The following is a 15,861-nucleotide window of genomic DNA, read 5'->3' on the forward strand; positions in this document are numbered from 1 at the left end:
GCCATTGGAATAATCCATGAGATATTTACAAGTTCATGAAAAAAAAAAAGTGTAAAACAAAAAAGAAAATGAACAAGACAACATTTACACTCATTCCCGCTATCGTGTCCTTTCTGTCTGAGAATGCATGTCAATGCAAGTGAAAAATATTCCACACGTTAATTCCACTCGAACCCTTGACTCTGGATCATTTCCAAAGCCAAGTGAGTGTCTAGACACGGGGCGAGATTCTGCAATGGTTTGTTAGCCACGGATATTAATATTCCAGTGGTCCCACCCTTAACCTTCCCCTCTCACCAAAATGTCAAGCACATCTAAATAAGCCCTTCTCCGTCTTTATATGGAAATGCATTCAGACAGTCACCCTCCACCACACGCATCCGCCAGTCTGAAGAGGATGACTGGAGTCCTATTTTCCTCCGTCTGTATCTTTTTTTATTGTTGTAGAGGTTAAAGAATGAGTAGAGGTCATGAAAATGTTATTAGCAATCTTCTAAAAAAGCAGCGCCAGGTCTGTTACCTTATTCTGGTGAAAATGAGTCAATTGCCTCTCCAAACAAGTCGATTGTCTGCGGTTTAGCAATTTGCAGCCCGATGACAGAAACGGCTGGACTTTTGCCTTCGTATCTCTGTGCCGGGTTGAAAGAAATCCTAATCACACTGATCCAGAGTATTCAATCAAAGCCTGTCACCCACGACACTAAATTAAGAATTATCGCATCAATTTGGTTCATATTTCCAAATTTACAGGTATAAACGTCTCACTGATTTTCAATTTTGATATTTGAAGCACGATGAAGAAAAGTCTGGACTGAAATGAGGCAATATTTACATGACGGTATGTAACAATACAATATTTACAGTATTTCCTCAAAAAGGAAAATACATAGGGATATGACAAAAGCACAATGAGCTAATCTTCAATATAAAATTTCACCCCGAAATAAAAACTACATGCTAAAAATATCTGTTTTAGGGCTGTCAAATGATTAATCGCGATTAATCGCATCCAAAATAAAAGTTTGTGTTTACATAATATATGTGGGTGCACTGTGTATAATTATTTTATAAAAAAATACACACACATGCTTGTATATATTTAAGAAATATTTTCATGTATATACTGTATATAGATTTATATATAATTTATATTATATATATAAATATCAAATATTTTTTTTTCTTAAATATACATGCATGTGTGTGTATTTCTATATACACAAAATAATTATAATAAGTGTGTGTCTTTGTCTCTCTCAGGTGAGAATCACCTTATTATACATGATGGGCTGGCCTGTTCACATAAAAAAAAAATTGTTTTTCACAATATAACCCAATCCACAGTTTTATGTGAACGATTAGGCAGGATGATTTTCAGATCATTTTGAAAAAAAAAAAAACTCTAGGCCACAACATCAATTAGTCAAAAGTCTTGTGGACGCATATTTTGTATGTGTTTCGTGGCCTCATTTCAGAAAGTTTCAATAGCCACACATAAACAATATTCTCTAAAAAATACAAACATGCATACATGTTGCTCACATATTATGGTAGCCCTGTTTCTGCTAAATAGAGTGTAATTTCACCTGATCCATTAATATGTTTATAAGCAACTGAAAAAAGTACAAATGTCAAGGCAGGTCAGAACATCTCAAGGACCCCAAATACACCTCGGTCCCCAGGGGGTTAAACAATTGCCTGATTTTTTTTGTCTTGACGTCCTTGTTAACTCTCATAACACAAGCTGCTCACATTAGCAGAACAAAAAAGGAAAAGTAATAAAGAACTGCATTGAGTCGTTGGAGTAGAGAAGGTGTCATGTGACATGAATGCAGCTGAGCTTCTGCTTTCTGCCGCCTGAGAATGAGCTTATTAGCAATAAGAGATAAATTTGCGTCACATTGGACCACGAGAGCCGGTCCAGGCGTTTGTGGACAGGAGAGAATGGTTCCTGTCACAAAGTCGCTCGCACAGAACTCAAAGTGTCGCTTTGCCTGGTAGCGGCAGTAATGACAGACACAGGAACCGAGGCTGGGTGCCAGAAGCTCATTGTCCGGTTCTGTACACCTGCCAGATGTAAAAGCTCCCGCATCAGCCCATCACAGGGGGAGAAGGTCATTTCATGGGCGTCCCTGTCATGATTCTGTCCAGAGTTCTCTAGTTCTGAGACAGGATCATGACAGATCCATGTTTGTGTACAACACATGGTCCTTGTTCTGGGCCATGTGCTTGTGTGTCTCGTTACTGAACCCCGCCCCCTTGTTTCCTCATTTTCATGATTGTCTAGTTAGTATCACCTGTTCCCTATTTAATCTCCTTGTGTTTGCTGTCTCGTGTCGGTTCATTGTGATCCTATTACCTCTGTGGTTTTTTGAGAGCTTGTATTATCTGTGAGTATCCTGTTTCAGAGTATTGTCTAGTTGTTATTAGTCTAGTTTATTTTCCTTGTGTCCTGTTTATGTTTTGCCCCCTCGTGGGTTTTTGTTTTCCCTGTTTGTAAATAAATTATTTGTTACATCCTGTTTGCGCTTGGGTTCATCTGTACCGCTACGTGACAGAATGAACCGACCATACCAGAACCCAGCAAACAGTACTCCACCGTGTCTTGATCAACAATCGGACTCTATGGTAGAATGGTGGCAGGAGACGATCGCTGATAGTAGGAGGGGCAAACTTCCGTTCCCTCCCCAGGGTAAGTGGTCCCTGCGAGAGTATGCCCGGGTCGTGGACGAGAGGAGGGTCTTCTTGCCTGATGCCCTACTAAAACGCTACCTCATCGCGGGCCTAAATGAGCCACCTTCTCTGGCTGAACGGGAGAAACTGGTTCGTCATCCATTCCAGGAGATGATTACCTGTTTGGCACAGAAGGAGTCACAGACATCCATCAGACCCTCAACACCTGGTATACCCATGATCCCGGAGGGTGACGTTCTCACTGTGGCCACGTTGGTGAACCAGACTCGTCCCAGTGCGACTTCAGAAGCATCCTCCACAGCTACAAGTCTTCAAGGTAAACGAGAGAGACGGCGGTTGTGGGAGTCGGCTTCAGAGTCATCCACAGAGACTAGAGTTCCTCCAGTGGTTCCCTCTAAATCTTTCCTACCGGTCTCAAGTCCGGTTTTGGCTTCTGCTCCGCGGCCAAGGAGAAAGAGAAGGAGAGGAACTTTCTGTTCTCCGTCCCTGTCTTCACTTGAGTCCACGAGAACTCTCGAACCTGCTGCAGAGACCACAGATCCACAATCAGCACGGGTGAGCGTGATTCCTGAGGCTGCTGCAGAGAGAATTATTCTGGATCCTGAAGCAGTGGAGATGGTTTTTGAGTCTGTTGCTGCTAACGATGTCTCTGAGTCAGTTTCAGAGAGGGCGGCAGCTGACACAGCTGCAAAAGCACTCCTCCGGGCGGTTTCAGCAACCCAGGATATGCCGTTTGCAGTTGTGGCCAAGACTTTATCCAATTACATGTCAAGTCTTGTAAAGATTCTGGAGATTCCTGTCAGACCCGTTTCATCCTCAAGTCCTGCATCCACAGCGGAGGAGAGTGCGGGTTTCAAGTCAGTTGCAGAGAGAGCGGTTTCCATGGCTGCTCCAGAGAACTCTGTTTCTGAGTCAATGATGGAGTGTGCGGGTTCCGAATCATCTGTTTCAGAGGATTTCGAATCTGTAGATGAGACTCTGGGTCCTGTTCCAGTCTCACCGATCGCCGCAGTGCCTCTTGTTCCTGATTACTTACCACCAGTCACACCTCTTGTCTTCATTCCATTGCCGGCTGCAGCAGTCCCCTCTGTCGCCCAGCCTATGTGTGTTTCCCCGTTCTCCCCTGTTAAGGTTCAACCCCGGACTGTGTCGACCAGTTCCCCACCCAAACCCACCCGGGTTCCTCATCGGAGGTATAAATCCCGTAAACCCAAGACCAACGTCCCACCCACCCACCCTGTACAATCCCCCGTGAACCTCATTGTGCCTCCGCCTCCCCTCCCTTGTTTATTGTTCCTAATTTTTCACCCTGATCCTGTCATTCGGTTTTCATGTATGCCTTTGTTATTTTTGGCTATGTTGTGTTGGTTCATGTCTATGTCTCAGTCTGTCTCAAGTTTGGTGTACTCTTGAAGCGTCTGGTAGCCGCTTTTTAAGGGAGGGGTTCTGTCATGATTCTGTCCAGAGTTCTCTAGTTCTGAGACAGGATCATGACAGATCCATGTTTGTGTACAACACATGGTCCTTGTTCTGGGCCATGTGCTTGTGTGTCTCGTTACTGAACCCCGCCCCCTTGTTTCCTCATTTTCATGATTGTCTAGTTAGTATCACCTGTTCCCTATTTAATCTCCTTGTGTTTGCTGTCTCGTGTCGGTTCATTGTGATCCTATTACCTCTGTGGTTTTTTGAGAGCTTGTATTATCTGTGAGTATCCTGTTTCAGAGTATTGTCTAGTTGTTATTAGTCTAGTTTATTTTCCTTGTGTCCTGTTTATGTTTTGCCCCCTCGTGGGTTTTTGTTTTCCCTGTTTGTAAATAAATTATTTGTTACATCCTGTTTGCGCTTGGGTTCATCTGTACCGCTACGTGACAGTCCCAAAGGCGAAGATCCCCATCAGCTTTAAGGGATGAATCCACTGCTGTCATTCGGGTGCTTAAGGCATCTGCTGATATGTGGCGACTAAAAATAAGTGCACTGAAAAAAGTGATTTTGTCGAGTGGTAAATATAATCTGTGGAAACCATATAAAATGTACATGATTATTGCAGGCAGCCAACGAATCCTAAAGTAATGGGTAAATTCTACATATGCTACCCATTCATCAACAGTAAGAATCATCACATAGAAAAATGGAGTAAAATATACCCCCAAAACGTGAGTTTTTTGCTTTAAATTGCGCATGCGTAGGCCCGCGGTTTCTTTTTGAGTGAGTGTGGGCGACGCTGGATCCTCTCTCTGGCTGCCATCGAACAGCAGAAGTGAAGGTAAGCTATTAACATAGGAGTGCATATATATATTTTTAATTATGAGACATTACACTTCGCTTTTATTGGGCTTTCGTTTGTTTAACATGTCATTACTTGAAATTAAAGTTTGAATCTGTCGATGGCGTCACCATGGCGGAACACATCAAGCCGACGGTCGGCCGTTGGGCACAGATTTCAAAGTTACTATCAGATTTAATGTGATTACCTTGACAAATTATACATTATTAAACATATATAAGACTCAGGTTTCAGTATTTGACCACTGTTTCTGAGAAACTTATAGTGACCATATTAATTAATTTCAGGAGTATGCAATAAAAAACAGTCGATGGCGTTTTTTAATATGAATTATGTGCGTCATTCATCCGCTCCCATTCATAAATACCTCTGTCGTCGTCATGACAGAGCTCGACCAAACAAGTGCTTTCAGCTCAAAAATATGCAGATTCTGAGAAATATTTATTGATTATCATAGGTTTCTGTCAGATTTCTGTATAACGTTAGAGGAATTATATTTATTGAATACACCAAAATGGGCCGATGTAATCATAGCGCTGGATACTCCTCGGATGTAGTGTGTTTTCAATACACACTGGCAGCCGGCGGGCGTCGTGTGCACATAATTTATAACGCTACTACATAATATATCACGGAGAAGAGCCACATGACCTGTGACACCTGAAACCACAACAAAGTTTCCAAAGATCGCTGAATACTTGCAGATAACATGATTGCAACGATATATGACGCATTATTTGTGTTCTTCAAGCCATGCAGATAACTTCATAATATATTACATTTATAATGTAAGTTAATGTTAATCGATATAATCTTGATAGTCCAGAATACTATAAAATACAATATTTTATGTCCGTTTTTTTTATCCGAAGCCAAGTCAGATCACAGAAGGTTATTTAAAGCAATCGACATGCATTATAAAGTCATTTTGGAGCAAAAACATGGTTTTATAATCTCATAAATTGTAGTGTATTGATGTGTGCTAAGCTAACATGCTACCTAACCCTCAGAATGCACCTGCCATATATAGCTGTTAGATTTATGTTTTTTTTTTTTTAAATAGGATGTTTACTGAAATGTTTCTTTTTTTAATTTACAGTTGATAGCCTACAGTGTCAACAGAAGTGAAAACGGATCAAAGAAATTGAAGTGGTCAGCCTCAGCCCCTCTGTGGGTGTGTTTATTCTAAAGTGGCCAGCATTATTCACTGAAGCTCAGGTGAGAATTTCTTGTAATTTTTACTTACCACTAGTATACATTCATGTGAATACTATGAGAGCTGGTCTTTAATTTAAAATGTACATTTTGGTCATTTAACTTCCTAGATCAAGGAGGAGTTTAGACGCATCACAACATATTCCTTGGAGGAGACATTCACATGGAAGCTTGATGAGTACTCACGAGGTCTTTTGCGGCTAATGCGCGCCAAAGGAGAAGTAGCTGGTTGCAAGATGTGTCCTCTGCTGGACACTTTAAATGACGTATGTAATTTTATTTTTTCACAAATATGTAATTATTGATATGAGTGAATTAAAACTAAAGTAATTTGTAAACAATTGATTTGTTGTGCGCAAAGTTGAGCTCCTTACCAACTTAAACCTTTTAACATCAATGTGTGAATTCGGTCTTATCCATCTATTTTCTTTACTGCTTTGTCCGTTCGGGTCACAAGATTTTTGAGCCAACCCAGCATTTATCAGGTGAAGGGGCAGTGTTCATTCTGGATAGGTCGCCAGTCTGTTGCAGGGCCGTAATTCGGTCTTAGTATATGTAAATCACTCCCCACTTCGCTAACATTCTAACATCACTAAATTGTATCTCCCTACAGACACAGAACATTGAGAAACATGAGATGCTGTTGTCTGCTGCCTCATTAAAGACAAGACTACCTTGGTGAAAATCAAGAAGATCTTTTCCATTACTACCAGGTATGTCATATTCATAACAGATTTTTGATTAACTCAAAGGATCCTCCTCTCTTCTTGTATCCACCTTCTCCTTTTGCCTTCCACTCCCCCTCTGCTCTCCTTTTAGATAAACTGAAATATATTGAAACAGCATCTTACATTAAATAAAAATGTGCATGCTTTTTGTTTGTTTTTTACATGTAGGAATGTGAGGACTACACAGACAAAAACATGAAGGTGATTGTGAAGCACAATGTCATGGCTGAGGAGGATCCAGATTTGTCTATTGTGATCGAGGGAAACCAAGTAATGGAATCACAGAGTTTAGATACAACAAAATGTGATTGGACTTCTTCCAGTACTGCTCTGATCTCCTCGCTTCTAGTTTCATTTTCTACTCTCTCCTCCTCCTAAAACAGCAATGTTTTATTATCCAACAGTATTGAAACAACATTTGATAGTCCAGTGAGTTAACATGTTCATTACTTGAAATGTTGTGTAAAGTTATTGTGCTGCACTGTATTTTGAGTGTTTCATATGAATTTTTGGATTAAAAACATTGATCTGATGAACCATGTGAATGTCTTTATTGTGGGGGGTACATTTTACCTTCTCTGAATAAGTAATTAGCTTTGATTTGAATAGATAATTTTTACCTAATTTTAATGAGTAAGTAGCTGTTGATAAATGGAGGTAATTGTTACCCAATTTATGCAAGTATTTAATAGCTTTTTACTTCAGATAGTTTATACTCACTAATATGGATTAAATGTACCCCACCAAAGTCGATGCAAATTGTTACCTCACATTTTTTGGGTAAATTCTATAGATTAGTTTTTACAGTGTGTGTTTGTGTGTGTTCGTGAGCTTGGGTGAAGGCCAGAAGCCACTCAGTGCAGCAGTTACAGGAAGCCAGAGGTTACAAAGCTGGCCATTAGACAGACAGTGCATTATATTATTGTTCCTGGCAGATGCAGGAGGTCGTCACATTGAGAAACTGCTAGCTTGTGAGGAGCCGAAAGGAGTGCTTTTTTCCAAACTTGAACTATTCACCTTATTTTTAACTTTTCTAGCTGTTTCAGCTATAAACACTGCATTCATTGAAACTGGTATATTATCATGTTTATTTAGTGTAGTGTCAGCCTGGTCGCATTGTTAATACGTAGGTATCTTACGTTATTCACAAAGATTTTCCATTCTCCTCACTAATTGTGGGCGATATCTTAAAATCAATATACAAACATACAGCTCTGCATTTACTGTATTCCTGTCCAATGTAAAGTCCGGGAAAAGTGCTGTAAAGAAAATATAAGGAAGTGGGCAATTTGTTCGAACAATAATTGTCCAAATATTTACAACCTCCAATAATATTGACCTCAGTCCAGTTCCTGACTACGTACAGTACAAAAGTTGGTAATTACCTCCAGTAAAACACACCCCAAAAACAACACAGAAAAAGCCAACCATAACAAATTAGGCTAGTATGAGAATGGTTGGTGGAGCTGGTGACCCTTATATGACGCTGATAGTTAGGTCGGTAGGTGATACACAACCGGATCCCACTGAACATTCAAGACGATAAAGAAATAGATGCCGTAGTCAAGCGGAGATGAAAGGCCTTCTGTGGGCGCCACAATGTGCCATTATAGTATGTCTGTCCTCAGAGGCAACTCCTATTACCTCAATTAGACTGATTTAATTGAACGTGACTTGGGTTTTTCACATCCTTCTCTCAAACACAGGGTCATTTCATCCCACCGCTAAACAAAATCTCCATTACAACAGTCAATGGATCACACTACTCATCATTTCCAAGATGCTTATTCGTATTTGTGTTGGGGGAATTAATGCTAAAAGGACCTAAATGATGACTTAAAGTCATTACCGGACATAAAGCTGACCCACTACTGTAATCTACTTATACGAACACTATCCCACTGTGGTTGGTTTGTGCCACTGTTTATTTGGAGTGTCAAATGAAAAAATATAGCCCATTTGGTATAGACATTTCATACACTTATCATGTCACAGGGGATATTAACAGGCGACTGTAAAATCCATTAATGCACGCCCATAATCAGGCCTCGTGATATGTCTGTCATCTTGTGCATTGATTAAATCTTAGATTAACTTATTTTTCATCAGAGTATTTCTCTTGTCATGGATAAAAGAATCGACCCATTACTACAAACAAACATCAACAAAGCCACAAAGAGATGCTATAATTGAAAAAAAAAAAATCTTTATTTCGTATTGTTTTCAAGAAAAAAGAATTTAATTGATTTTCACCCCTAAGCACTGTAACATGGTACAGTGAAAATATTATTCATATATTGTAGTACTCACATGGTACTCCAATGACCTTCAAATAATATGATGAAAAAAAAACAAAAAAAACATGGTGTTACCATGGCCAAATAACTAAATACCATGGTCTTTTTTTTAAGTGACAACAGTGTCATATATATATATATATATATATATATATACTGTATATATATATGTGTGTGTGTGTGTGTCCTGTGGAAATTCTGGTCAGCTGTTTGGTGAGAACTGAGAGCTGTGTCGGTGTGTTGTCAGTTTGTTGGGCTCATGAGTGTGCCGTGGGTAAGTGGGGTGGTAATATTTCCAAGTTTTAAACTCATGCTCAGACACTTTCATATTCTCCTGTAATTGTACCTGTGGGAGAAAATGAGACTTCAAAGAGAGCTGTTCTTGTTCTGGGGCAGTAAGGAGTGAGTCAGCTTATCTAGCAGTTTTTATTTCAGACAAAACTTGAAACATGATGTGTTCCCCAATTATTTGTTTTAATTTATTGACTTTTCAGCGGTTTTGAATGGTACTGAGGGCCCCTACAGAGCTTGTGTTGTGTTCAGTGTGTTAAGAAGAAAATAAAATGAAGTGAAGCAAACCAAAACATAACCAAAACCAAACCCAAGCCGAGCCAAGCTATACCGAACCACAACCCAACCTAACCAAACCAATCCAAACCCAAACCAGCCCAGCCCAGCCCCAAAAATAAATACGAACCTAACCCAACCAAACCAAACCAAAACCAGCCCCCAAAATAAAAACCAACCAAACCAAACCAAAACCAGCCCAGCCCCCAAAATAAAAACCAACCAAACCAAACCTAAACCAACCCAATCAAAGCCAGCCCAAACCACAACCCAACATAACCAAACCCAAACGAATCAAACCAAAGGCAGCCTAGCCAAACCAAACCCAACCCAACCTAACCTAACCTAACCAAACCTAACCTGACCGGACCAAACCTAACCTAACCTAACCCAACCCAACCCAACCAAACCAAAGCCAGCCCAAACCACAACCCAACATAACCAAACCTAAACAAATCAAAACCAAAGTCAGCCTAGCCAAACCAAACCAAACCCAAACCAACCTAACCTAACCTAACCTAACCTGACCCGACCCGACCTAACCTAACCCAACCTAACCTAACCCAATCCTAACCCAACCAAATCAAACCAAACCAAACCAAATTAAACCAAAACAAACCAAACCAAATCCAAGCCAGCCCAAGCAAGCCTAACCCAACCCAACCACATCAAACCAAACTAACCTAACCTAACCAAACCAAACCAAAACCAGCCCAGCCCAGCCCAGCCCAGTCCACCCCAACCCCCAAAATAAAAACCAACCAAACCCAACTAAACCAAAGCAGGCCCAAACAACAACCGAACATAACCAAACCCAAACAAATCAAACCAAAGTCAGTTTGTCAAAGTTTGCCAAACAAATCAAATCAAAGTCAAAGTCAAGCTTGTTCAGCCAAACCAAACCCAATTCAACCCAACCCGACCCAACCTAACCTAACCCAACCAAACCAAACCAAACCCAAGCCAGCCCAGCCCAAGCAAGCCTAACCCAACCCAACCACATCAAACCAAACTAAAACCAACCAAACTAAATCAAACCAAACCAAACCAAACCAAAAACATGAGCAATAGAAATAGTGCTGCTTGATTTAGCAAATAATGCTCATAAGTAAAGCACATAAAAATAGGGAGGCGGCAGTTGAAACATGGCTTCCTGTAATCCAATGAGCAAGGTTTTATTTCTGCCAGTGTATTTCAACTCTTATTTCCCCTCGTTTAAATCAACAAAGACATCCGCCCCTTTAAACCTGTCTCCCCTTTGTTTTTTTAAGACACCACTAATGGTGTATAAAAGTTTGGCTCGGCCATGGATTACTAAAGCCAAACAGGTTCTTAATGCTATTAAGTAAATGAAATCAGATACGTGCGCTAATTCACATTTGTCTAGATCGAGGAGAGAAGTTAGCGAGAGTGACCTGCAGTGAGACACGGGACAAAATGTCAATGCCCCTCTCTCTCTTTCTCTCGTTCAGTCAACGAAATGCATCTGTACCAAATACATCATCTGTCAGTTGTGATTTCATACACGCACAGGCATATCTATCAATGCCACAGCACGCTTCGGTGGGGCTGCAGTATAGTTAAATTGCACTTTTATTAAATTAGGTCAGCTAATTATGAGGGTTTAAATCAATCATTTAGTCAATAATAAAACCTAAAGCAGGCAGTGCCTTTAACTGGCATGCCTTCATCAATAACCAGAGGCAGGAATACTTTCTCATATCCCACACAGAGCTTTAAGGGCGCATGAATTATCGAAAATCGAGTTATCACTGCCTGCTTTTGTCTGGGGCCACTTTTGAAGTGATTTGCTGCTTCAGCCGGAGTTTTTCTCTTTGTAAGAACGTCCCGACGACATAGTGGCAACAATATCACAAGACCATAAGCAAAACCCCAATATTCAGCTGAGTGGTTGATTGATATTGGTTTGTCCATGTGCAGTTTTTCAATGGCCAACCAAATATAACATATGCTCACATACATTGCCATTCATTTCTCCCTGCAACAGTATTGTTTCTTAAGAATCGTTTCCCCATCCAGAACATTTTATTACTTGTCAAAAAAAAAAGAATACCATCAATCTAAAAATGCTGGGTCGTTTTAACCCAATTTTGGGTCAAATATGGACTAACCCAAACGTTGGGTTAAAAATGTAATTAAAAAAATGTAATGCCTGGTTCAGATTACGCGATTTTAGCCCGATTTTGACACGATCCGTTTGACGTAGGGTGTCGTGGGGATTCGTAAACAACAATCGTTCGATTCGATCGTATCATCTCGGATAGTGTGTCGTAGTGGGCGACAAACCTACGTCGCGTCAAAATCGTGTAATCTGACACAGTGACTATCGTAACAGACAAAACCAGCCATTGGGTTTGTCCATATTTGACCCAAAGTTGGGTTAAAACAACCCAGCATTTTTAGAGTGATGGTACAGCAAAACTGAACCCATGTGACTCACTCTAAAAAATGCTGGGTTGTTTTAACCCAACTTTGGGTCAAATATGGACTAACCCAGCCGTTGGGTTAAATTTTTACATTACATTTTTAACCCAACATTTCAGGTTTGTCCATATTTGACCCAAAATTGGGTTAAAACAACCCAGCATTTTTTAGAGTGACTGGAAAAGCAAGATTGAAGCACATTTTTCTGATATAGAAAGAGCCGGCTAACTCTGAACCGCCTTGAGCAGCACACTCATGACTGTTTTTCCATGATTAATCATAATTTAGAGGTGATTAAGAGGGAGGATCGTCCCTCTAACTCTGTATGGAGCTATTAATCTGGCTCTAAGCCATGAAGGTCACTGAGCATATGTGTGATTACAAAAAGCAACAAAAACCTGAGATCATAAAGACATTAGCAGAGATCGGTGGATAAAGTGGAAACAGAACGGCAATTTCATGAGAACTCCAGAGGATCATTTCTGGATATGCTGAAACGCATCAGTTATTTTTAAAGAGGTATATAACACCTGGAGAGAGCTGTCCATTAGTATTCGCATTCGTCTCAATGGCGATTTAAAATCAGCCATCTGTACCCATGGGTGCTCCGTTCTGCAGCCAGGATCCTTTAAACTGTAATTGCCATATGACTGATCACTCTGAAGCTGCAGGGAAATGACATCATGACACACCACTGTGATTGGCTGAAAATATTTGATGGGAATGCACAGCTGTCTACGGAAACGTATTGCATTCACTTGAGGAAACAAAATCTACTCTGAGAAATCTACTCTTAAATATTAAATAATTTTTCATGGAAAAAAGTTTTTGCTCTGTTTGTCTGAATTAACGAGTTAATTATCTTATAATTACGAGATAATTTTCATGAAAAACGTTTTTGCTCTGTTTTACTGAATTAACGAGTTAATTATCTCATAATTAGATAATTTTTCATGGAAAAAAGTTTTTTGCTCTGTTTTTATGAATTAACGAGTTATCTCATAATTACTAGATCATTTTCATGGAAAAATGTTTGCTCTCTTTTTCTGGATTAACAACTTAATTATATCATAATTATGAGATATTTTTTTCAAGGGAAAAAGTTTTTGCTCTGTTTTTCTGAATTAACGAGTTATCTCATAATTACTAGATCATTTTTATGGAAAAAAGTTTTTGCTCTCTTTTTCTGGATTAACAACTTAATTATATCATAATTATGAGATATTTTTTTCAAGGGAAAAGTTTTTGCTATGTTTTTCTGAATTAATGAGTTAATTATCTCATAATTACGAGATCATGTTTTCATGAAAAAAAGTTTTGCTCTGTTTTTATGAATTAATGAGTTAATTTTCTCATAATTATGGGATATTTTTTTCAAGGGAAAAAGTTTTTGCTCTGTTTTTCTGAGTTTTTGAGATAATCAAGTCATTAATTCAGAAAAACAGAGCAAAAAAAATTATCTTGTAATTCAGAGAAAATTAACTCATTAATTCAGAAAAAACATAGTAGATTTTGTTTCTTCAAGTGAATGCAATACGCTTCCATAGCTGTCAGCCTTTGAATGCAATGAATGGCAGAAAGGGAATATGGATATCAATTTATTTGTGTAAAAAGCTAAAACATATCTAAGCTCAATGCAATTCTTAATCTCATGAGATTGCATTTAGCCCATTTCTATGTTTAGGCTACAAGACAAAAAGGTCGATGAGCATTAGAACAACCAACAGTTTCGTGAAATATTTAATGCAAAACACAGCAAGAATAACTATTATTATTTTGGTATTGTTTCAATCTGTGTGTGGGAAGCCAAGCGGACGGTGTTCCCTCAATAAACCTGCCTATATACAAAAAACATGATTCTGCTAATCTTCACGTTTGGTTCACGACAGGTTACAGCCCTTCCTGTGCCGCTTTGTCTGTACAGGAAAGTCTGCTCATTCAAGTGTCAACACTTTATAGGAAGAATCTTGTAAGCACCAAGTTCACTGGCTTCATTGTGAAGCTGGTTTATAACGGGCCAACAATTGAAATGGGGCAGCTTTTATATTTCAAGACAATACAAATCCACACTTGCTATTCCCACCTGAAAAAGCCCATATGCCAAAAGTAACACATGCAACATTTGAGCAGAAACTTGAATGAAGGCGAGAACAAACACAGGAAAGCAGGGAGCGGAGAAGCACGTCACCATTTATGCGCTAAACTTTAGTTTTATAGAATAAACATGACTGATTCCCTTTCCGCCCTTGCTCTGTTGTGAGAGAGATCCCTGATATATTGACAGCCTGAGCCTGCGCTACCTGCTGTATTTTTAGACCAATCACAAAAGCATCAGTCAGGTTCAAAGGTGCAACCATCCAAGACATCCTCCCACTCCGGAGTCTGTTCCACTAGGAAAGAATGAGGAAAAGTCTTTGAAGCGCACCGGAATTCATATGAAGCAGAAAGCAATAACTCAAAGTACCGGAGCAGTTTAAAAGCAGTCCAAAAACAAGTTGGCCTTAAAGTGAAACTCCATGAAGGACTATTAGATCTGCACAAACTAGGAAAAAAATGTGTAGTAAATCACTGCTAATGTATGCTATAGTAAATTATAACACTATAAAATACAACTGTTTTATGTTTTAAACATTCTTTTTTTTTCATTCAACAAAGTCATGCAATGATTGATGTACTTTTAAATGTGTTCCTTATCAGATCAGTAATATTTGACTTCCTAACACTTCCTAACAATATTTGACTTCCTAACATATATATAGTTTATATATGTTAGGAATATAGATAGTTTATATATAGTATATATGTTACATATATATATATATATATATATATATATATATATATGTTACATATATATATATATATATATTACATATATGTAGATACATACGTTACATATATTAGATATGTTACATATATATATATATATATATATATATATATATATATATATATATATAGTTTATATATGTTAGATATGTTATATAGTTTATATATGTTATATATGTCACAAACTTTTATTTTGGATGCGATTGATCGCGATTAATCGCTGCCTGTCCCTATTAGGTACAGGCAACGATTAATCGCGATCAATCGCATCCAAAATAAAAGTTTGTGTTTACATAACATATGTGTGTGTGGTGTGTATAATTATATTGTATATATAAGTGTATATATATATATATATATATATATATATATATATATGTATATATAAATACAAACACATGCGTGTATATATTTAAGAAATATGTGCATGTACAGTATATACTGTATGTATATATATATATATATATATATATACATAATTTATATTAAATATAAATATTAATATTTCATATATTAATAACAATTTTTCTTAAATATATACATGCGTGTATGACAAAATAATACACAATATGTGTATATATTAAAAAATCATAAAAATCGTACACAGTACACACATATATACTATTAAATAAAACACAAACTTTTATTTTGGATGCAATTAATCGTGATTAATCGTTGCCCAGTCCTATTATATATATATATATATATATATATATATATATATATGAGAAGACTTTTATCTTGTAATAACAACGTAATGTTTTCCATGGCTTTTAGCTGGTGCTAACAGATGGTGTGGCTG

General features: G+C 38.3%; 1 protein-coding gene and 1 long non-coding RNA gene across 9 annotated transcripts in view; one reads left to right on the plus strand and one right to left on the minus strand.

Annotated features, from left to right (window-relative positions):
• pard3aa (par-3 family cell polarity regulator alpha, a) overlaps positions 1–15,861 on the minus strand; it is a 516,002-nt gene that overhangs the window by 275,041 nt on the left and 225,100 nt on the right. The window lies entirely within an intron of this gene.
• LOC120475948 (uncharacterized) lies at positions 4,674–7,319 on the plus strand. 2 transcript variants are annotated; one of them, XR_005622046.2, is made up of 5 exons: positions 4,674–4,957; positions 6,078–6,196; positions 6,304–6,459; positions 6,807–6,906; positions 7,090–7,319. It is a non-coding gene; the product is annotated as an uncharacterized LOC120475948 (long non-coding RNA). The 2 variants fall into 2 exon arrangements; XR_005622045.2 differs by lacking the exon at positions 4,674–4,957 and adding an exon at positions 5,620–5,766.

The sequence above is a fragment of the Pimephales promelas genome, chromosome 22, assembly GCF_988280905.1.
Source record: "Pimephales promelas chromosome 22, fPimPro1.hap1.1, whole genome shotgun sequence".
Taxonomy (NCBI): domain Eukaryota; kingdom Metazoa; phylum Chordata; class Actinopteri; order Cypriniformes; family Leuciscidae; genus Pimephales; species Pimephales promelas.